Source organism: Canis aureus, chromosome 32 (assembly GCF_053574225.1).
Source record: "Canis aureus isolate CA01 chromosome 32, VMU_Caureus_v.1.0, whole genome shotgun sequence".
Taxonomy (NCBI): Eukaryota; Metazoa; Chordata; class Mammalia; order Carnivora; family Canidae; genus Canis; species Canis aureus.
Window position 1 is genome coordinate 25,126,929 of NC_135642.1, and position 23,007 is coordinate 25,149,935.

Genomic DNA, 23,007 nt, shown 5'->3' on the forward strand with positions numbered 1-23,007 from the left:
GAGAGTGTCATGCCATGAAGAAGCCTGGGATGATTTACCATGTGGACAGAGAGGTACAACCATTTGGGATCTCCCAGCTGTTTAGTTTCTAGCCAACCTACCTGTTAAATTTAGCTACATATGTGAACTTAGATGCATCTTGCAGAAGATTGCATAGTCAACTCATATTTGTTACATATAACTTGTTACTGTTTTAAGCAACTATTTTTTGTAGTGGTTTATAACTATAGATAATTTATAGACTGCAGAAGAAAGAATCAGTCAATTGACTACAGGTCATTACAAGTTACCAAAAATAAAGCAGTGATAAAAACTGGTAGAGAATAAGTCCAAGTGATAAATTGGTAAAGAATTCCAAGAAAACCACATTTGGGAACATTATAGTCAAATTGTTAAAACAAACAAACCTACCACAAAACACAAAATAACTCGAGTAACCATGGGGGCAGAGGCAGGTGGGAGACACATTACAAAGAGAGATACTATACTGAGAACAAAATTTAATTTTTCATCAGATACAACGAAGGCAAGAAAGGAATGAAAAGAGCAAACAGAAAAAAAAAAAAAAGAAAAAAAAAAAGAAAAGAGCAAACAGGAAAACATTTAAGGAATTAAAAATATGTGTATATATACATATACATGTGAATATGTGTATATGCTGGGTTGATACAGTAAAATTCACTCACACATACTTTTTATGTATAGAGTTTGATGACTAAGAAGCATATAGACTTTTATAACCAATTCCCTCATTCTTTTCTGTAGTCGTTTGCTTCTCCAACCCAAGTCCAGCACTGATCTCATTTCTGTCCCCATAGTTTGGCTTTTCCAGAATGTCACATAAATGGAATCTTATAATATGTCATCTTTTGTGTTTAGGTTTCTTTTAGCATATTTCATGCAATATCCATGCTTCTTCTACATGTAACACTAATTTAATCTCTTTATTGTTAAATAGTATTTCATCATATGGATGAACCACAATTGTTTATTCATTTACTAACTAAAAAGAATGTGAGTTGCTTTTAGTTTTCGGCAGCTGTGTATTAGGCCGCTATCTTTCTGTCAATATCACATTATCTTTATATCTGCCAAAATAAACAGCATATTGTGATTATAACACATGTAGAGTAGAATATTTGACAATAGTACTAAGAATGGGAAGCTGGGATAAGTAGAATTAAACTTTTACAAAGTTCTCACATTGTAATCTATTTTAAGGTAGACTATATGTTAACAAATTACATTGTATTCTTTAGAGTCATCCTCAGAGACATAGCCTTGAGGAAAAAAAATATAGAACACTAAAACAAACAGCAAAAACTCAAAACTGCCCAGGAGACAGAAGAATGATCTCTAACCTGTTCTAGACCTGAGTTTCCAATTTCCTACTGTGTATCAAAGGCTTTTCTACACATGCAGATTATTCTTCACCAAATATTTACTGAATATCTACCATATTCTAGACATTGTGATAAGCACAATGTATAAAAAAGTGATGAATAGTCATGGACTTCAAACATGGAGTTCAAACATGAAAATTATATGTACTTGTGGATGTGTTCCAATTCTGAGATATACAATTAAAAAAATCGAACAGAGTGCTGGGAGATCTAATGAAGAACTAAGGTAGTGAGTGTCCACTGACAATCCCAGGGTTCAGATCACCAACATTGCCAGATCTCTTCTCCTTCCAGGCCTATGAGAAAATGATACTTCCCTGGTCCCTTAAAGTTGCCTATGCCAGAGCCTTCACCAATGAAATGTAGGCAGAAATGATGTATCATTTCCAGGCAGATGCATTTAAGAACAGGATCACAATCCTCCCCATGCTTCTCCTCTACCTCAGTTACAGATCTCAGGTTCAAATTAGTATACTACTCAATAATCCAGTCTCTTTCAAACTGAAAGAGTGACTAAGAGTTGACTAAGAGTTTCCTTGGCAACTCACATTAGAAATGAAGTTGTTAAAAAAAAAGTTTCTCATATCTTAGGGTCGTTATTTTTTTTTTTAAGATTTTATTTATTTATTATGAAGAGAGGCAGAGACACAGACAAAGGGAGAAGGCTCCATGCAGGGAGCCTGACATGGGACTCAATCCCAGGACTCCAGGATCCCACCCTGGGCTGAAGGCAGTGCTAAACCACTGAGCCATCAGGGCTGCCCATCTTATGGTTGTTAAAAAGAACATAGTCTAATCTCTTACAGGGAGTATAGAAAGACTTAAACCAAGACCCAAAAGATAAATAGGACACAGCAGGAGTGGAGGTGTGGGGGAGTATTCTAGGAAAAGGAATACCAAGTCCAAAAGCTTTTAAGTAGTAAAGATATTGATTCATTTGAGAAATGGGAAGAACACCAGGGAGGTATGACATAGTGAGCAATGTAAGAAGGGAAGTTCTGAGGGATGAGGGTGGAGAACTCTTTTGGGGCCAGATTATTCAAGATCTTAAGAGACTGTCTTTTCTAAATACAGTAGAGGGTACTTGAGATTTTTATTTAGTGTAGACATATTTACATTTTAATTGTATTCCTCTGGACATTGTGGGGAGAATGGATTGGGATTGGTGAACAAAAAGTCAAAGCAACAAGACCCTCTCGAACCACCTTTGTAGTCAGCAGGACAAGTCCTGACCTGCAGGAGGTAATCACAGTGGAAATAAATAATAGGGTAGATTTTGAAGTTGAATTAGCAAATGTGATAATGGTTAGAAGGCAAAGATGAATAGTGATGGAGGGTCAGTAAATAATGACTGCCATATGACAGGCTTCTGTAGGAGGAAAAGATGATAGGTTGGTAGGAAAGATGATCAACCAGGTAAAAGTGCTGGGGTAAAGAGTGCTCTCTCTGGAACATGTTTGATTTAGGAGAACTATGGGATACCCAAGATGACGTTGTAACAGAATGTTAGATATAGGAGTCTAAAGCTAAGCAAGATTACATGGTATAAAAATAAATTTAGAAGTTACTGGTATTTTAAGCCAAGAAAAATCAACGGTTTTTAAAAGACAAAGTGAAAGGAGAAAAAAAAAAAAAAAAAACCAACAATGCTGATGAATACCAACATCTAGAGGTTTTTAGTGGAAAGGAGCTGGCATAAAAAGGTAAGTTAGGGATCCCTGGGTGGCGCAGCGGTTTGGCGCCTGCCTTTGGCCCAGGGCGCGATCCTGGAGACCTGGGATCGAATCCCACGTCGGGCTCCTGGTGCATGGAGCCTGCTTGTGTCTCTGCCTCTCTCTCTCTCTCTCTCTCTCTCTCTCTCTCTCTCTGTGTGTGTGTGACTATCATAAATAAATAAAAATAAAAATAAAAGGTAAGTTAGGTACATAGAAAATCAGGAAAAAGTATTAAACTTCAAGAGACCAACGTTTAAGAAAAAGATGAGAAGTTTCAAGGTTATCTAAGGACTCAAAATTCTTCATGAAATATTACAAATAAGTAAGTTTATTACAAAAAAAACAAACAAAAAAAGTTTCTGACATTACCAAGAGTAGTTAGGTAGTGTTAGTAAAATCCAGACGAGACGGACTTGAAAAATGACTGAAAATTTAAAAATAAGAATGGCAATATTGACAACTCTATTAGAGAGGCTAAGTTATAAAGCATAGAACCATAAGCCAGTTTGCTTGGTGGGAGTTGATATGGCTTCAAGGAATGGTTTTTATTGAACTGTTTTTTAATGGCAGATGCATAAGCATATTCAAATGCTAAGTATTCTGAACAAACCCATTTTCCTCCTTCCCCTTTCCAGCCCAAACCAAATTCCCACATAATCACACATCTAATCAAATTCTATTGGTTCCATCCCTAAAATGTTTCTTGAATCCAATCTCTCATTTCCATTCCTGCTGTCTTTGAATTAAAGTTTTCATGTCTCTCAACAGAGCTTTTATTATAAAATTTACCCAGGGTTAACTAAATGCAAGGTTGAGACTACAGTACTCCAGACTGACCACTTAGCCCATGACTCCTGACTTCCAACTGCCACAAATTCAGGAATAACTATAAGGGTAGATGGATGAGTCCCCACAAAAAGATCCTCACTTCTGACACCAACTACAGGTTTGGGAGTTTCCTATAGCCTTCCTCAGTTCGATAATTTGTCAGAAAATTCCCAGAATTCACTGAAACCTATTTTACTCATCATTACATTTCTACAGGCAAAGGAAAACAGGAACCAGCCAAAGGAAGAGAGGCATAGGGCAGAGTCTAGGAGGATTCCAAGCATGGAGCTTTAATTGTCCTTGGAATGCAACATCCTCACAGCATCAGTGTGTGATAATACACATCAAGTATGGTCAACCCAGGAAGCTCACTTCAACTTCAGTGTTGAGAGTTTGTATTAGGGCTTTATTACGTAAGTGTGATTGTCTAGATAATTGGACTTAATCTCCAGCCTCTAAGATTGGCCTTGGATTCCAACTCCAGCTCTATTCTACACAGTCTATCCTACTAGGTGTTCCCTCTAAGGATCACATTTTTCCTATCTTCATGCTTCTCTACATGCTGGGCTCTCTTCCTGTTCTGCCTTCTCCACTTAGCAACTCATACTCTGTCTAATACTTATTCATCCTTTGAAATTCTTAGTGCCTCCTCTGGAAAACCCTTCCAGCTTCCATTAGTTCTAACTTCCTTCTCTACATCTTCCCACACAACTCTATTCATACTCCTTTCAACAACATTAATGGGTTCCTAACACCAGATCTTCAGAACCAAAATGGTATCTATATGACCAAGTTCTAACACAAGACCTAGCATACATTAGGAGTTTAATGTTTAAGTGTATGAATGGGTACCTGAGTGAATACATGATCTAAGTCTAGACCTTTATGAATGGCATTCAAAACTCTTCAAACTTGGCCTCCAAGTTATACTTTTAGCATCTTCTGCTATCTTACAAATATACCCTGTGCTATACCCAAATGCATGCCCACCCAGTACACTGTATCACCATGACTCTATGAATTATTCTAGTCCTAGCATGAATGCTCTTCTTTCAGCACCCCCATTCCCATTGTTTTCTTCTAAAAGCTTTGTTTTCTAAGGCTCAACCCAAATATAATCCCTATGTTTATGTGTCCATAGATCTGCCATTCCTCCGATCTTTACCCCATAAAGTCTGCATAAATTGATTTGATTCTGAAATATAAATGCAACCCATAAATACAAAAATTAGGCTATGCTAAATGAGTTAGTCATGAAGTAATTTCATGGGTTTTTCACTTGCCCAGAACCTCCTAGAGAGAACCTTTAGGTCACAGTTTAAAACAGAATAGCTCATCATTTCTTCCACTAAGCATGGCAGTAAAAGAAAGGTCTGATTATAAAAGCTCATCAATAGTTCTCACTTAAGTCATCGGAGAAAAGAAAATTGTAGTCTGATTCAGAGTTAGCCATGGGATGGACTAGGGGCTCCAATATTTATGGAGTGTTTGACATGTACAAACAACTCTGGGACCCAGATTCTCTATCTGGAAGAAAACATCTACCTCATAGAGTCAGTGTGAAGATCAAGTCCATGGACTAGGTAAGTACTCGATGATAGGAAGATAGAGAACTAGAAAGGAACACTTATATCCCTACAAGGCAAACCCAAATTTCTTAACTCCATAACAAATATTTATCCAAAAAGTCAACCTTCCTGCCCTTCATTAAAGAAATTTCCATGTATATTCTCCCTTGACCTAGTGATATTTTAACATCTGCTCAGGTCACAGATTTTCAGATCTTTCATTTTCTGCCAAAATGAGAAATGCCTCCAATGACATAGCCATTGTTCTTACATTTTAATTTTGTTAGTATTAGCCTAATGAGACCAACAGTTTCTATTGTCAACACTGTTTTTCTCCAATAGAAATAAGAGCCACAACAAGTTTTGTTTTTTTTTTTCCCCCAATAATACCACAATCTTCTCTTTTACTCTTCCCACAACTGAGAGGTCTGTTGGAGCTATCTGGAAGACCAACCAGTCTAGCTTCACCCCATAAAGTAGAAAGGTGAAGAATAAGAGGACTTATGCCTCCAAGGTGAAATGCCCTTGATCATTCATAGACTGATTGAGAGAGACATCTAGAGTCAACAGAAGCCATACCCATCTTCTAAATAAACCAAGACTAACAGAAAACAACAACCACAGCACTGGTCACTTGGTCAGTTATCCTCATTCTGCTTATTTCAGAACCTTTTTACATTAACTAGCCACATGCTATTCTCACATCCACCATGAGGAAGAGGCAGGGCAAATAGTCTTATTTTACATATGAGGAAAGTGAAGCACAAGGAAGGCATGTGGCTTATCTGAATATCACGGAGGGTTGTTATCAAATCCAAGATCGTAGCTGAGGTCCCTGACTTCCAGACTTAGATTACTCCCAGAAATTAAGTTCATAACATTTTTGTATCACTCTACTTTATCTTCAGATTTGGTTAAAAAACAAAAAAACAAACAAAACAAAACAAAACAAAACAAAAAAAACAGCATCCTACCCACACATTAGTAGGTCAGAGAGTTAAGATTTGAATTTCATTTAGGCCTATCAGTCAAGTTAATCAGGCTCCAACTAGGTGTCTGTTCTTCTCAGAGTTGGACATTTTTTTACCCAACCTCTGCTGTTGTCACCAGCAATAGTTTCCTCTCAGAACTATTCCCAAGTTTCTATTATTCTATTATTTTGATGTTTTATATATTAAAGTAGTGAATTTTTAAAAATACAAGCATACAAAGATATTCAGATATGACCAATAAATTGATTAGCATGTGACCTTCAGAAGTTTTGTTAAGGGTATCCTTATTTTTAAACTTTACATTATTTTTCTTCAAATTGTTTTTGAAATTTTGTTGCAGGAGAATAAGAACTTTGTACATACATTTGAGATGAGGGGAAAGTGGGTAGGACAGCACTCAAACTGGATTCTATGAGGACAAGCATCCCAGGGTAATCTTAGCAACTCAGGTCTTAATTTCTCCAAAGAGAAATTGCCAGTGGCCAACATTTATAATTTTAAAATTAGTATGTTAAAACTTTTCATTTTAGTTTGTAATCGGGGAACTGCAAATCAAAATCACAATGAGAGAATGCCTTATACCTTTTACAATGATTGCTATTTTTAAGACAAGTTTTGGTAAGAATACAAAGAAATTGGAACCCTTGTATACTGTTAATAAGAGTGTAAAATGACATAGTCCCTACGGAAAACAGTATGAAAGCTCCTAAGAATGAAAATTGAGTTACTATATAACCCAGTAATCCCATTGCTGATGGGATGTATATAACCAGAGGAACTTAAAGCAGGATCTTGAAGAGATAACTGCACCATACATTCATTATAGATTATTCACAATAGTAAACACATGGAAATAACCCAAATGTCCATCAACAGGTAGATAAAATGTGGTATGTACACATAATAGATCACTCAGTCTTAAAAATAAACTTCAAAAAAGAAGGAAGAAATACTGCCCTATGTGACCACATGGATGAACCCGGAGGACATTGTGCTAAATGAAACAAGCTAGTTACTAAGCACAAATATTACATGATTTACATGAGTAAATTTGTCCAACTCGAATAGTAGAATGGTGGTTTCCAAGGGCTAAAGGAAAAGCAGAATGGGTAATTACTGTTTAATAGGTATACAATTTCAGTTATGTTAATTTCTAAAGATCCTCTGTTCAAGAGCATGCCCATAGTCAGCATTATCCCATGCACTTAATTAGTAGAGGGTAGATTTCACATTATGAATTCTTATCACAGTAAGAAAATTTTTTCATAAAGGAAAACAGCCCTCTAAGCTGGGTTCCAAGAGGACATTGAAGCTGGCCCCATGGTAGACTTTAGCAGCTCAAAGTTCAAAGCACTTTATAGATTGGGGAAGAGGAAAACACTCCCTTCTCATGTACAATATACAGTGAGGCCCCAGGGTAAGCCAGACCATGTTGGAACTCCTAAGGTTGGGAAGTTTGGGGCACATCAGAAGAGGTCCCTAGGATCAAGAACATCAGCAATGTCCTATGAGGACTAGAAAGCACCTCACTGCAAGCCCTCTGCATAGCTGTGAGGGTAGGAGAAATTAGTAAGGGGAAGATGAACTCAGAGCTTGAACTGAGTAAAAATTGAGAGCACTGTTTGTGAGCATATGCTATGTCCTTGAGGACTACCAGAAATACTGGAGTTTTTAAGAGCTAAGGTGCTAAAATATATAGTAGGTAGCTGAACCACTAGTTTAGGCAAAGGTGACATTTCCTGTCCAAAGATTGGTAGGATTTAGAGGGGGAGGAAATCACAACAGAATACTATATTTTAATAAAGAAAATTAAAATTAGATTCTTAGCAAGTATATCCTAGGAATATTCATGTATTAGACAAAGCAAGATTAATAAACAGCTTTAGGACTTATTCTATGTCCTTGAAGCAGCCTGAAATGATTTTGCAAAACAAGTGATTTTTTTTAAGCAATTACTTTAAAAATGCTGTCTTTCAGTATTGAACATTGTTACTGAAGAAAATGTGATCAATATGATTGTGGAATTTTAATAGAGCAGTACCTTGTGTTCCTTATTTTTTTCCAAAAAATATCTTATGAAATAAAGTATCCTCCCTCTCAGCTCCTTCTACTGGCATAAAAATTCAGATAGACAACTGTTTTTAAAAGCTATACTCTTGGAGTGAATGAGTAGCTTAGTTGGTTAAGTAGCCAACTCTTGTTTTTGAGTCAGGTCATGATCTCAGGGTCCTAGGATCTAGATCCACATCAGGCTCCATGCTCAGTGGTGATCTGCTTCAGGATTCTCTCTCCCACTGCTCTTCCTCACTCGCTAATGTGCTCTAAAATAGATAAATCTTTAAAACAGTAGATCAATAAATAATAAATGCAATAAATAAATGCTATTACCTTAATGGGAATATGTATATCTATAAATGATTATTCGCATTTATTTATAAAGAAAACATTCACTACATCAGGTCTATTTGTGATAAGCAGAAAAACAGCATAAGGATGCAATTCCAGTTCTTAACATTTGGCATAGTGGTCATAAAAAGCTTATACTGATTAAGTTGTAGATGGCATTATGTTCCCACTCACAAAAAATTATAAAGGGATGTTGAAGTTCTAACTCCTGGTGCCTTTGAATATGATCTTATTTGGATAGGGTCATTGTAGATATAATTATTTTAAGATGAGGTTGTACTGAAGCAGTATGGGTCTGTCATCTAGTATGACTGGTATCCTCATAAGATTATGGTCATGTAAAGACAGACACACAGGGCAAATTCCATGTGATAATAAAGGCAGATATTGGAGTTATACACCTAACAAACCAAGGAATGCCAACAGTTGTCCACAAACTACCAGAAGCCAGGAAAAGTCAAGGTTTCATAGACACATGGCCCTGTATGTAAATTCTGGACTTGTGGACTCCACAACTGTATGACAGTGACTTTGTTGTGTTAGGTTACAGTTTGTGGCATCTTGGTAGGCAACCCTAAGAAGCTTGTACAGGTGATAATTAGGCCACCAGTTATAATATCTATGTTCACCGAGCCCCTTGCACCATCCTCTTCTATCTCCACCCCTAAAGTTCTTAAGAAACCACCTGACAAACATAGCATTCTCAACTCTTCAATTCTTCCCAGTCATGAGAAACCCATGCCCCTTGCCCTATAACTCTGCAGGTGCTTTCCATTTGAGTACAAGAAAATGCTTCCTCACCCCCATTGATGGGCTTGGCTATAAATTCATTCAGAATAAAGGGCGTCTGGGTGGCTCAGTCAGTTGAGTGACTGACTCTTGGTACTGGCTCATGTCATGATCTGAGTCCTGAGATCAAGCCCCATGTCAAGCTCCATGCTCAGCACAGGGTCCTGCTTGATATTCTGGGGTACCTGGTTGGCAACATAGACCGAGCATCTGACTCTTGGTTTTTGGCTCAAATTCTGATCTCATGGTCATGGGATTGAGCTCCAAGTTGGGCTTAGCATAGAGTCCACTTAAGAGTCTCTCTCCTGCTCCCCCTCCTGCTTGTACACTCTGAAATTGAATTAAAAAAAATAAGACACTTTTTAGACTAGCCAAGTAAGGATAGAAGGGACAGTGTGACAGTTTCAAGCCGAGGCCTTAAGGAGGATTGGCAAGTCTCCTGCAAGCTTCTTGAAGTGTGTATGATGTACTATGAGAAAAAGGTCTCATATACTGATCCAAAAACAGAAAGATAAGCATGAAATATCTGAATCCATATTGTCCCTATCAAGGGCAGTCAATTCAAGCCAAGCCCAAGAAAGATATAATAGACCTACAAACTTTTAAGTGAGAAATCTTCATTTGGATAAGCCACTGTGTTTGGAGGGTTATTAGACATTATTATAAATAGCCAATTGGAACATTACCAATCAGTTTTTTATTCTTTGTTTGGGCTTTTGCTCTATATTGCTATATGGTTTCCCAAACTCTAAGCTGAAATCTTCAAGAATTCCTATGTATTATTTCCCCCTAAATCCTAAAAGAAACCCTGCCTTGAATAACCTTAGTGAAGGGTACCCTCTACTAAAAAGAATAAACATAGCTGGACTTAAGGATAGGTCATTTTAATCATTCCTCAAGGAAAATCTCCCCTTCAAATAGAACAGATACACTGTAATTATACACAGTAAGCATTATATAATGCTTGTCATAGGGAGGAGCACTAGGAGATGCTCAAGAAGAAAATGGTGAAATGTAAACACTATCTAGATCTTCTCTCTCTCTCTCTCTCTCTCTCTCTGGCAGAAAATGGATTTTTGTTTCCTCATTTCATCTGTTGTCTTTGCTAGTACCCTATAATACTTCAAGCCAGTGGGAAAAACCACATGATAATGGAAGTTAGGAGCAAGAATTGTCCATCAAGCTATTCACCACATATTAACCCAGAAAGAAGATACCATGGTATGGTAACTTCTGATTCATAGAGCAAGTTCTAAATGGTTATCTCACAGCCATCTCTGGTACAGAGACCTGCAGAATGCCTTTTTGATAATCTCACTAACAGAGAAAGTCAGCTAAGGTGACTTGGAAAAAAGTGCCAAATTTGGCAGGTCAATGAGGAAGGCTCCAGGATGAAGTTCATTTCTCAGAAGTCCATCCAGTTAAATTTAACTTCTGTGGGACATTACGTACAAGTTCTTCATAGGAATATTCCAAGTAGGAATCACCTACAGTTCTTGATTTTAAGAACTTTCTTTCCTTCCTCATGAATGAATTGGTAGACAGCTTATTTCCCCTAAATAATTGTTAGCACAGTTACTCTAAGCTGGAGGGTGGGAAAACATCAAGTGTCACAGGACAAGAACGTTCTGGAAATGAAATAACACAGGACTTCCACAGGAGAGTCTACATCTGTGCTAAGAGTAAGGGGGTGAGGTGGGTTCATCAGAATGGCCAGCAGTAGCCAATTAAATAGTCACAGGCTGGAAGAAAACGTGGTGCTAGTCCTACTGAGTCGAGCTGAAAAAATGCATTCCTCCCTCATGCTGAATGGGAATGTTCATTCCATTTGTTCACCTTATAGTATGTGATTGCTTTCACATATATGCAAATACACTACATCATCTGGCCCTCACAAAAACTTTTTGAGGTAGGAATGAGTACAGTATTTGTTAGCAAAGGCTGCTACAACAAATTACCACAGACTGAGAGGCTTAAAAACAAATTTACTCTCACATATCTGGAGGCTATAAATATGAGATCAAAGTGTTGGCAGGGCCATGCTCTCTCTAAAGCCTCTAGGAGAGGCTCTTTCCTTGTCTCATCTAGCTTCTGGTAGCCAGATGTCATTTGGCTTATGGCTGTAGCTTTCCAACCTTTGCCTCAGTCGTCATAGTACTCTGTTCTCCCCATGTGTCTGTCTTCACAGAGCATTTTCTTCTTATAAGAATAACAGTTATGTTGGATTAGAGCTCCCTGTAAAGACCTTAACTTATTTTTATCTGCAAAGACCTCATCTCCAAACAAGGTCATTTTCATAGCTACCAGAGGTTAGAATTTCAACTTAGAGGGTGAACTTAATTCAACACAATCTGGAAGAGCAGATTCCCTGAGGGACTTCTCCAGGAACAAAGGAGCAAGTAGATGCTCTTTCCCTCCCCCACTCCCCAGCATAAACATATAGCCACCTGCAGGAACCGGAGCCACACTGGACATTCACTAACTTCTTTACACCAAGCCCTGTACTTCCTTTCACCCTTCACCCACGCACCCACCCTGGGGTCTTGATAGAGCTGCCTTTTCCAGTCATGCTTGCCTCAGTCCCTACACTACAGGTTTCCTCCCCCAGAAGATCTGCATAAACTTTACCAATACCACATCTCCCAATCATGTGCTTTATGAGGCCTTGGTCATGGCAGTAGTGGCACGCCCTCTCTAAGGGGGGACCTGCACACACCTTGTTAAAACTGCATGCTTCACCCCAATTGGCCCAGTCCTGGTAGCAGCATATTTCCTCTCACAGGCACACAAACTTTGTGGACACTGCACAGCCAGCCCCCTCCAAACTGCTCTTAGCTGGAGCCCATTCAAACTGGGGCCACAAGCCTGGCAGTATGCAAGCAGCCCTAACAGTGACAGGGGCAAGCACCACTCCAAAGTCCCTTCTGGTCTGGGGTGAGGGGAATCTAATTACACACACCAAACAGAGGTCCCAACAGTGTGCTGCAGGCAGAGAAGAGGTCCAACTGCAGGCCTCACTCACCAACAAAAGCTTCTCAAGGGATGACACAGGGAAAGCACCCTACAGTTTGGTGCTACTGCATCTCTGGCAAGTGCATGGTCTGACTAAACTCAAGGCCAAAGTGGCCCCAGTCTGGTCCACTAACACAGGAATCAAACATTGCCCAAAATACACCAGGAGCCATAGCATATGATTGAATTGAAGGAGAAATAAGCCAAGACACAACAGCAGGTTACAGGAGATATGCTTGAAAGGCCAGTTCTGGTGAACAGTGGACACTGCTCTGCAGGACCTCTTCTTCATAGGATCATTGCTTTCAGGACCAGAAGGTATAGCAGAGTTTCCTAACACATAGAAACAGGCACAGACAAATGAGGACACAGTATGTCCCAAATGAAAGAACAGGACAAAACCATAGCAAAAGACCTAAGCAAAACGAGACAAGAAATATGCCTGAGAGAGAATTTAAAATAATGGTCTGAAACATACTAGACTGAGGAGTGAGGGACATCAGTGAGATCCTAAACAAAGAGCTAAAAACCAATGAGAGATGAACACAGTAAGTGAAATTTAAAAGACACTAGATCAAATAGGCTAAAGGAAGCAGAGAAAGCAATGAGACAAGTAACAAAATGGCCATAAACATACCTATCAATAATTACTTTGAACATAAATGCACTAAGTACTCTAATCAAAGACATAGGATAATGAATTAAAAAAAAAAAAAAAAAAGACCCATCTATATGCTGCCTCATATACAAGAGACTCATTTCAGACCTAAAAAAACCTGCAGGTTGAAAGTGATGGAATGAACAAACATTTATCATGCAAATGGGTGTCAAAAGAAAGCCAGGACAGCAGTACCTTTATTGGATAAAATATATTTTAAGGCAAGGATTATAACAAGAGACAAAGGAGGACACTGTATAATAAAAGGGACAATACAACAAGAAGATATAACAATTGTGAATATTTATGCACACTATATAGAAGTACCTAAATACATAAAGCAATAACTAACAAAGGAAGTAATCAGTAGTGATACACTAATAGTAGCAGACCTTAACACCCCATTTACATCAATGGACAGCTCATACAAACAGAAAAATCAACAAGGAAACTGGCTTTGGATGCACTAGAACAGATTGATTTCACAGATATATTCAGAACATTCATCCTAAAACAGAATACACATGCTTTTCAAGTACACATGGAACATTCTATAGATTAGGTCACATATTAAGCCACAAGTCTCAACAAATTCAAAAAGATTGAAGTCATTACATACAGCTTTTCTGACCACAACACAATAAAACTAGCAATCAACCACAAGACAAAAATCTAGGAAGACCACAAATACATGGCAGTTAAATAACAGGCTATTCAATTAGGACTGGGTCAAAACCAAAACCAAAAAGAAAAAAAAAAAAAAAAAGAATCACATGAAAAGAAATGAAAATGAAAATGAAAAAAATGGTCCAGTATCTTTGGGATACAGCAAAAGCTGTTTTAAGTTTATAGCAATACTTGCTTCTTGAAGTAGCAAGAAGAAAAATTTTAAATAAATAACCTAACCTTACACCTAAAGGAGCTAGAAAAAGAACAAAACCAAAATCAGCAGAAGGAAGGAAATAATAATGATTAGAGAAGAAAAAAAAATGATACAGAAACTAATTAATAGACCATTGAAATCAGGAGCTGGGTCTTTGGAAAGATAAACAAAATTGATAAACCTTTAGCCAGACTCAAAAAGAAGGAAGGGGGGGGGGGCGCTTCAATCAATCATAAACCAAAGAGGAGAAATAACAACCAACGCCCTAGCAATACAAATAATTTTAAGAGTATTAAGAAAAACTATATGCCAACAAATTAGACAACCTAGCTGGGAAAATTGGACATCCACATGCAGAAGAATGAAACTAGACCACTCTCTTTCACCATACACAAAGATAAACTCAAAATGGATGAAAGATCTTAATGTGAGACAAGATTCCATCAAAATCCTGGAGAAGAACACAGGCAACACCCTTTTTGAACTTGGCCACAGTAACTTCTTACAAGATACATCCATGAAGGCAAAAGAAACAAAAGTAAAAATGAACTATTGGGACTTCATCAAGATAAGAAGCTTCTGCACAGCAAAGGATATAGTCAACAAAACTAAAAGACAACCTATAGAATAGGAGAAGATATTTGCAAATGACGTATCAGACAAAGGGCTAGTTTCCAAGATCTATAAAGAACTTATTAAGCTCAACACCAGAGAAACAAACAACCCAATCATGAAATGGGCAAAAGACATGAAGAGAAATCTCACAGAGGAAGACATAGACATGGCCAACACGCACATGAGAAAATGCTCTGCATCACTTGCCATCAGGGAAATACAAATCAAAACCACAATGAGATACCACCTCACACCAGTGAGAATGGGGAAAATTAACAAGGCAGGAAACCACAAATGTTGGAGAGGATGCGGAGAAAAGGGAACCCTCTTACACTGCTGGTGGGAATGTGAACTGGTGCAGCCACACTGGAAAACTGTGTGGAGGTTCCTCAAAGAGTTAAAAATAGACCTGCCCTACGACCCAGCAATTGCACTGCTGGGGATTTACCCCAAAGATACAGATGCTGTGAAACGCCGGGACACCTGCACCCCTATGTTTATAGCAGCAATGTCCACAATAGCCAAACTGTGGAAGGAGCCTCGGTGTCTATCGAAAGATGAATGGATAAAGAAGATGTGGTTTATGTATACAATGGAATATTACTCAGCCATTAGAAATGACAAATACCCACCATTTGCTTCAACGTGGATGGAACTGGAGGGTATTATGCTGAGTGAAATAAGTCAATTGGAGAAGGACAAACATTATATGGTCTCATTCGTTTGGGGAATATAAATAATAGTGAAAGGGAATATAAGGGAAGGGAGAAGAAATGTGTGGGAAATATCAGAAAGGGAGACAAAACAAAGACTCCTAACTCTGGGAAATGAACTAGGGGTGGTGGAAGGGGAGGAGGGCGGGGGGTGGGGGTGAATGGGTGACGGGCACTGAGGGGGGCACTTGACGGGATGAGCACTGGGTGTTATTCTGTATGTTGATAAATTGAACACCAATAAGAAATAAATTTATTGCTTCTAAAAAAAAATAAAAAGAAATAGACAACTGCCCCAATTGTCAAAACTTTCAAAAACCATAAAGTAGATAGTTCAATAGTAATTAGCCAAACAAACAAGGAGAATGACTTTGTGAAGCCAACCATAAGCAAGCCACTTTTACATTCCAGAACTCTAGATGGCTTCTGGACCTATATACACCAAATCCCTCTTAAAGATGTAAGGACCATGAGCACCAGTGGCTCAGTCAGTTAATAATCATCAACTCTTGGTTTTGGCTCAGAGCATGATCTCAGGGCCCTGGGATCAAGTCTTGCATTGGGCTCCCTGCTCAGCAGTGGTCTTGCATCTCCCTCTCCTTCTGTTGCTCCCCCTGGCTTGTTTCTCTCACTCACTCTCTGTCAAAAGTTTTTAAAAAAGTGATATAAAGACTGGAACAAGCTTACACAGTTGAAAGAATTATCTAATTTGATTATGTCAAAACTATAATGCCTTTAACTGACTTCACAATACCACAGTTTTTTTCTATGTGTATACTCATATGTACAAACAAATCTAAAGTATTATGGTAGGATTATAATTTTAAAAGACTAGAATTAGTCTAAAAAAAACTAGTTTGATATACTGCATTCAATTATATGGATACATCATTGTTTATATGTACCAAATGGAATATCTTCAGAGTTAAAAAAATAAAGACACTTTTGTGTACTCTTACGGAAAACTATCCAAGTTTAAAAAGTCAAAATACAAACAGTGTGCTCCCAACTTAGCCTATTTTTTTCATCCTGTGTGAAATTTGACCTTAGCCCATTGAGAAATAATCATCTCTATCTCAGTCTACAGTGAGATCCTTCAGGTAGAAAAGTCCATCCATCCATTGGTCCTGACAGAAGCCCCTGGACAGGAAAAAAGAAAAAAACAAAACAGATAACTGGACCTATGAATGTAAATAGAGGTCTAGCAGAGTGGATCAGACAGGGACAAGACCTGCATCCAAGGAAATAGTTCCAGGTCCAGTGTGAGGCTATATCTATCCACCCCTCAATCGCTTTCTCCTCTAACCAACCTTCAACTAAACCTCACTAACTCTTAACTACAAGAGAATGAGGGATAAGACACAATCATGTCACCAGGGTCCAGCTGCTCTACTATCTGTAACATTTCAGAATGAGCTGGTGCTGGAGTGGAGCAGAGACTTCCTGCTGGACAGACTAGGGGATTAATATCAAGATGTTTATACAAGCCAGAGAGGCCAAGAGCCTGGTCAGTCAAGGGCCAAAACATAAAAAGCAAAAAGCAACAGGCACCAGAGCAAAGGAAACATAAGCCAGAAGGCAACACTTCTGATCATTATAGAGAAGTCATTCTGTGCACATCTGGAAGATTAGAATGGACTTGTCAAGTGGGAGATTGTTCAGAACACTAAAACTGGTCATATTACTATAAATGTATTCATCCTGTCAATTAATGAGATGCAAGATAAGTAACTTATCTTCTAGTTATGCTTTCTATCTTCCATTTGCCCTTCTAAATCTACTCTATTTCTTTTTATTTTGCTCTATGCTAACGAAGCCAGCTTATGTGGATTTAATCATCTCCTTTTCCTTCAGGGTTCTGGTCGGGTTTGGTCCTAAAGAGCCCAACAAGAAACCAGAGAAATAAAACAGAGTGAGGTCAGCATATTTATTTCCCTAGGTCCCTCCTATGCAGTGTCATTTCAGGCCAAGGACACCCCTCCAACCAACATCACAGTTCCTGTCAAGGGAGCTCTTGACAGGATTCTCTTTCCAGGCTCTTGGCAAGGTTTCCTCACCTCCACCTTCAAGCTCAGAGCCAGTAACTTCCAGTTGCCACTCACCTCATGTTTGGCACCATTCTTTGTGGTATCTCAACAGTCTGCCCACAACTTTTTAAATAATCTATGTTTTAAATTCTCCTCAAATCACCTACTATTGCTGAAAACTTGACTGGTAGTTTCAGGAAACAAAACCTGTTCTTCCGGGTTTTTGAAATGATTTTATCACAAGTGATATAAAATTTTATTGGAAAAAAAAACTAGTCAGTATTAGAGACAGTGATAGTATTTCTTTTTTTTTTTTTTTTTTTTTTTAATTTTTATTTATTTATGATAGTCACACAGAGAGAGAGAGAGAGAGAGGCAGAGACACAGGCAGAGGGAGAAGCAGGCTCCATGCACCGAGAGCCCGATGTGGGATTCGATCCCGGGTCTCCAGGATCGTGCCCTGGGCCAAAGGCAGGCGCCAATAGCCATCCATTCATTCAGTCTAAGTAGTTGGTAATATCTTAATATGTACTAGTTACTGTTATAAATGTTAAGGATCTATCACTAAAGCATGTATCTTAATGTTCCTTATCTTCATTACAGAATCAAACAAATTGATATGAGCAATGTTAGGTAGTATAAGTGCTGGAAATTTAAGGTATAGTAACAGGACAGTAGAAAAGTGGTAGACTACTTAGGTACAGTTGTCCTAGAAACCTTTCTGCAAGCAGCATTTGAATGCAGACATAAGTAAAGTGGGGAAGTAAGTATTTATGAAGGAAGAGTGCTTAAGGAAGAAGGAATAGGAGTGGCCCTGAGCCTGAGGGATAATGTTATCTTACTGTTATTTCTAAGAGATCACTCTATAAAAGAGTAGCAATTTCCAGTCAGAGCAGTCAGGCAGGAAAAAGAGATTAAAGTCAGCCAAATCAAAAAGGAAGAAATTCAATGGTCTATTTGCAGAGGAAATGGTCTTACATATTTTAGAAAATCCTCAAGATTCCACCAAAAAATTGCTAGAATTAATAAATTCTGCAATGTTAAAAAAATCAACATGCAAAAAATAGTTGCATTTTTGTACAATAATGAAAAATCTGAAAACAACCTATCACAATAGCACTAAACAGTAAAATGCTTAGAAATAAGTTCAACAAAGGCGGTGAAATATCTCCATGTTAAAAACTATACTTCACTGGAAGAAATTTAAGATGCAAATAAATGGAAAGATATCCCTTGTTTATAGGTTTGGAAGGATGAATGACATCAAAATGTCCATATTACTCAAAGTTGCCTACAGATTCAATGCAATATACATCAAAAGGCCAATGCATTTTCCCCCCAAAAAAAGAACAAATCTTTAAGTTTGTCTAGAGCCATAGAAGTCTCCAGATAACCAAAGCAATTCTGTTCAAGAAGAGCAAAGCCAAAACCATCACACCTACTGATTTCTAACTATGCTGCAAACCCAGAGTAATCAAAACTGTATGGTAGTGGCATAAAAATAGACAAAGATAAACAGATTAAAAACTCCAAAAATAAACCCACAGTGGTTTATGGGTCAATGTATGGTCAATTAATTTACAGCAAATGAGCCAATGATATACAATGGAAAGAGAACAGTCTCTTCAATAAATGGTGTTGGGGGAAATGGACTGTCATACCAAAGAATGAAATTGGACCATTATCTTACACCATGCACAAAAGAAACAACTCAGAATGAATTGAGGATTTCAACTTAAGATCTGAAACTATAATACTTCTATACGAAAATATAGGGATAAAGCTCCTTGACACTGGTTGCAGCAGTGATGTCCTAGATATGATAGCAAAAGCACAAGCATCAAAAAGCAAAAGTGGGACTACATCAAACTAAAAAAAAAAAAAAAAAAAAAAGGCTTCTGCACAGGAAAAGAGACAATCAAAATGAAAAGCAACATACAGAATGAGAAAATATTGGCTAATCATGTACTGATAAGAGATTTATATTCAAGATATACAAGAACTCCTACAACTCTAACAACAAAAATCCATTGTAAAGATGGGCAGAACTGAATAGACTTTTCCAAGGATGATTGACAACAGATGACCTTTTAATGTCACTGTTGGCCATCAACATACTAGTCAAAGAAATGCAAATCAAAAAACACAATGATACCTCATTGTGATACCTCATATCCATTAGAATGGCTATCATCAAAGAGATACCAAATGCTAGCAAGGATGTAGAAAAAAGGAAACCCTTGTGCATTGTTGGTGGGAGTGTAAACTGGTGCAGCCACAATGGAAAATGGTATAGAGAATCCTCGATAAATTCAAAATAGAACTACTGTATGACCCAGCAATCCCCACTGCTGTGTATATCCAAAGGAAATTAAATCAGGTTCTTTTAGAGGTATCTACACTCCCACGTTTATTGCAGCGCTACTCACAATAGCCAAGATGTGGTATTAACTAAAAGACGGGCACTGGGGGTTATTCTGTATGTTAGTAAATTGAACACCAATAAAAAATTTAAAAAAATAAAAATAAAAATAAAAAAAAAATAAGACTCCAGATTTATTATCCAAAACAGAAAAAAAAAAAAAAAAAAAGGTCCATCAACAGATGAATGGATGAAGATGCAATGCATACTCCCCCAACACACACACACACACACACACACACACACACACACACACGCTGGGGTATTATTCAGCCATGACAAAGAAGGAAATCCCAGCCTTTCTGACAACAAATGAACCTCTTAAGAGCATTAGGATAAGTGATATAAAAGACAAAAGATGAATACTTTATAAATTTACTTATATGAAATTGAAAAAAGCTGATCTCAGAGAAACAGAATGGTAGATACCAGAAGTTTAGGGGTGGGAGAAATGGGCAACTATCCGTCAAAGGACAGAAACTTCCAGTTGTAAAATTAACAAAGTTTGAGGAATCTAATGTCTAGTATGGAGGCTATACTCAATACTGTATTATATATTTAAATATTGCTTAGAGAGTGGATCTTGAATGTTATTACCACAAAAAAAAAAAAAAAAAAAAAAAAAAGATGGTGATTACATGACAGGACTGAGTTGGCTTGAACTGTGGTGTTAATCATTTTGCAACATATATCAAGTAAACATGTAGTACACCTTAAACTTATATAGTGTTAAAGGGCAACTTTATTTTTATAGAACTAGGGGGGGAAATGGACATATGACAAACATTTTGCTGAAGAGGATATATGGATGTCAATTAAGCTCAGCATCACTAGTCCTAGGGAAATGGAAATTAAGACTGTTGTGAGACATTACTGATTAGAAGAGCTAATTTTAAAAAAATGACAATATCAAATGCCAGGGAGGAGGTTAAAAAACTGGATTAGTCATAAATGGATGTTAAGAATATAAAAGGACTATCTACTTTGGTAAAAATTTGGACGTTCCCTAGATCTGATGGAATAGTTTTATGTAATTTACACATGTGATAAAGTGACCCCAAACTGTAAACATGTTGGAACAATGTCCAATTTTTTTAAAGATTTTATTTATTTATTCATGAGAGACACACAGAGAGGCAGAGACACAGGCAGAGGAAGCAGCAAGCTCCCTGCAGGGAACCTGATGTGGGACGTGATCCCAGGACCCCGGGGTCATGACTTGAGCCAAGGGCAAATGCTCAACCACTGAGCCATTCAGGTGCCCCACAATGAAAGTGGTAGAGAGAAGGGATGAAAAAGATAAATACATAGATGAGTGAAGACCTGAAGCAGGTGAGAAGGAATGGGATCCATTGCACAAGTTGGAGTGTTGGCCTTAGATGTCTACACTGGATAGAAGCAGAGTATAAGGGTATAAATGCATATATGTTGATTTTGTGTTTGGGAAGATATGATATTTTATTCTGATAGTTCTATTTTCACAGTGCAACTAGGTCATTAGCTGAGAGTGGAGAGAAGGAAGGGGTATTGCAGACTGAAAAAGGTAGGAGATAGTTTCTGAAGATAGAAAAAGGGTGAAGTCACAAAGAAAATGAAATAGGATTGTTTGGCAGCACTAAAAGCCTATTCACATATTTAACAAACAGAGGAATTTAATATGAAATTAGTCAACATGTTTATAGGTTATCCCAACTTTCTTCATGTACTCGTGTTAAAATGTGAAATTTGAGGTAAAGAGGGTCTCAGGAGTACAGATACCAAACAATGAAGGTAATAATGGAGGTAATAATGATGAAATCTTAACTTGGAAAAAGGGAAACCAGTCCCTTTGAGGACTTTATGAACAGTTAAAAGGTCAACTGAAGAATGTTCTGAGTAGTGAAGTTATTGGAGAGTTCATTGTAGAGAGTAAGTTAGATAAATAGGAGGTAATGGTCAGTGTAGAAGGCTCTAAACTGGTAGGACAATGAAAGGAGTGGTTGAGGTAGGATGGAAAACAGAAGTAATAAAGAGGAGTTCAGAGAACTGAAAAGCCAGGATGTTGGATGGATCATCCTTATGGATACTGAAATTTTCAGAAACCCTAGTAGTAGTAGTAGTAGTAGTAGTAGTAGTAGTAGTAGTAGTAGTAGCAGTAGTAAAGAAAAGACAGTAGATCAGGTGATAATCTCATCAAAATATAAAAGAAAATTACAGTCCTAGGTTATTACATGAAGTTGGAATAGTCACTAAGATACTTCAAAAGGCCTGAGAAGAGGCAGGGGAGAAATGAACCATCATCAGAAAGCAGTATTAATGAACAGGTAAAATACCCATTCCACATCCAAGACTAGGAATACATGGGGATGATGGGAAATTAAAGGAACCTTACTGACAACAATGTAGAAGTGATTACCATACAATGCTTATATCAACCTCAGAGTAGCATAAGTTTATTTAACCATTCGACAGGGATTCCAAGCAGGGTGTTTAGTTGATAGAGGAAGGTATTAGATGAACATATTATAAGTTAAAGTGTCATAGAATTAAAAGCACAGAATCAATGGGGGGAAGGGAAGGACACAGTATCTGAAAAGGTGTTTACCTCACAAATAAGCTTATTCATCTGTCATTTCTTCTTCATGACTAGGATAGTCCAGTTTATATTCACTTACGCTCAGCTTCACAGCAAGAACAAAGTTTCTCATTTACCTCATTAGATATTTCAACTAAAGCCTCTGATTCTGTCTTCTGCTCAATCCAATCACTTGATCTTAATTATAAAGTGCATTGTTTCTGCACATACATAACAGACTTACCATCTGAGTACCTGCCACCTTCTTGCATTTTAGGTTACTGTACATATTCCAAAATGGAAGCAGGAGAAGCTTCAGGGATCGCAGTAATAGAAACCACAGGCTGCAATTAGTAAAGTTTTAACATAGTTCATGCTCTTAAAAGCTTAAGATCCTGAGCCACAGAAATAGCTTAATTAGT

The 23,007-nt window shown here is 37.7% G+C and overlaps 1 long non-coding RNA gene across 2 annotated transcripts in view; it reads left to right on the plus strand.

The window, feature by feature from the left end:
• The first annotated feature begins 4,209 nt into the window (after positions 1 to 4,209).
• LOC144303251 (uncharacterized) overlaps positions 4,210 to 23,007 on the plus strand; it is a 91,348-nt gene continuing 72,550 nt past the window's right edge. The window contains exon 1 of one of the 2 annotated variants that reach the window (XR_013370308.1): positions 4,210 to 4,359. This is a non-coding gene — a long non-coding RNA (uncharacterized LOC144303251). The remainder of the gene's footprint in view (positions 4,360 to 23,007) is intronic. The other variant, XR_013370309.1, reaches the window with a different exon arrangement.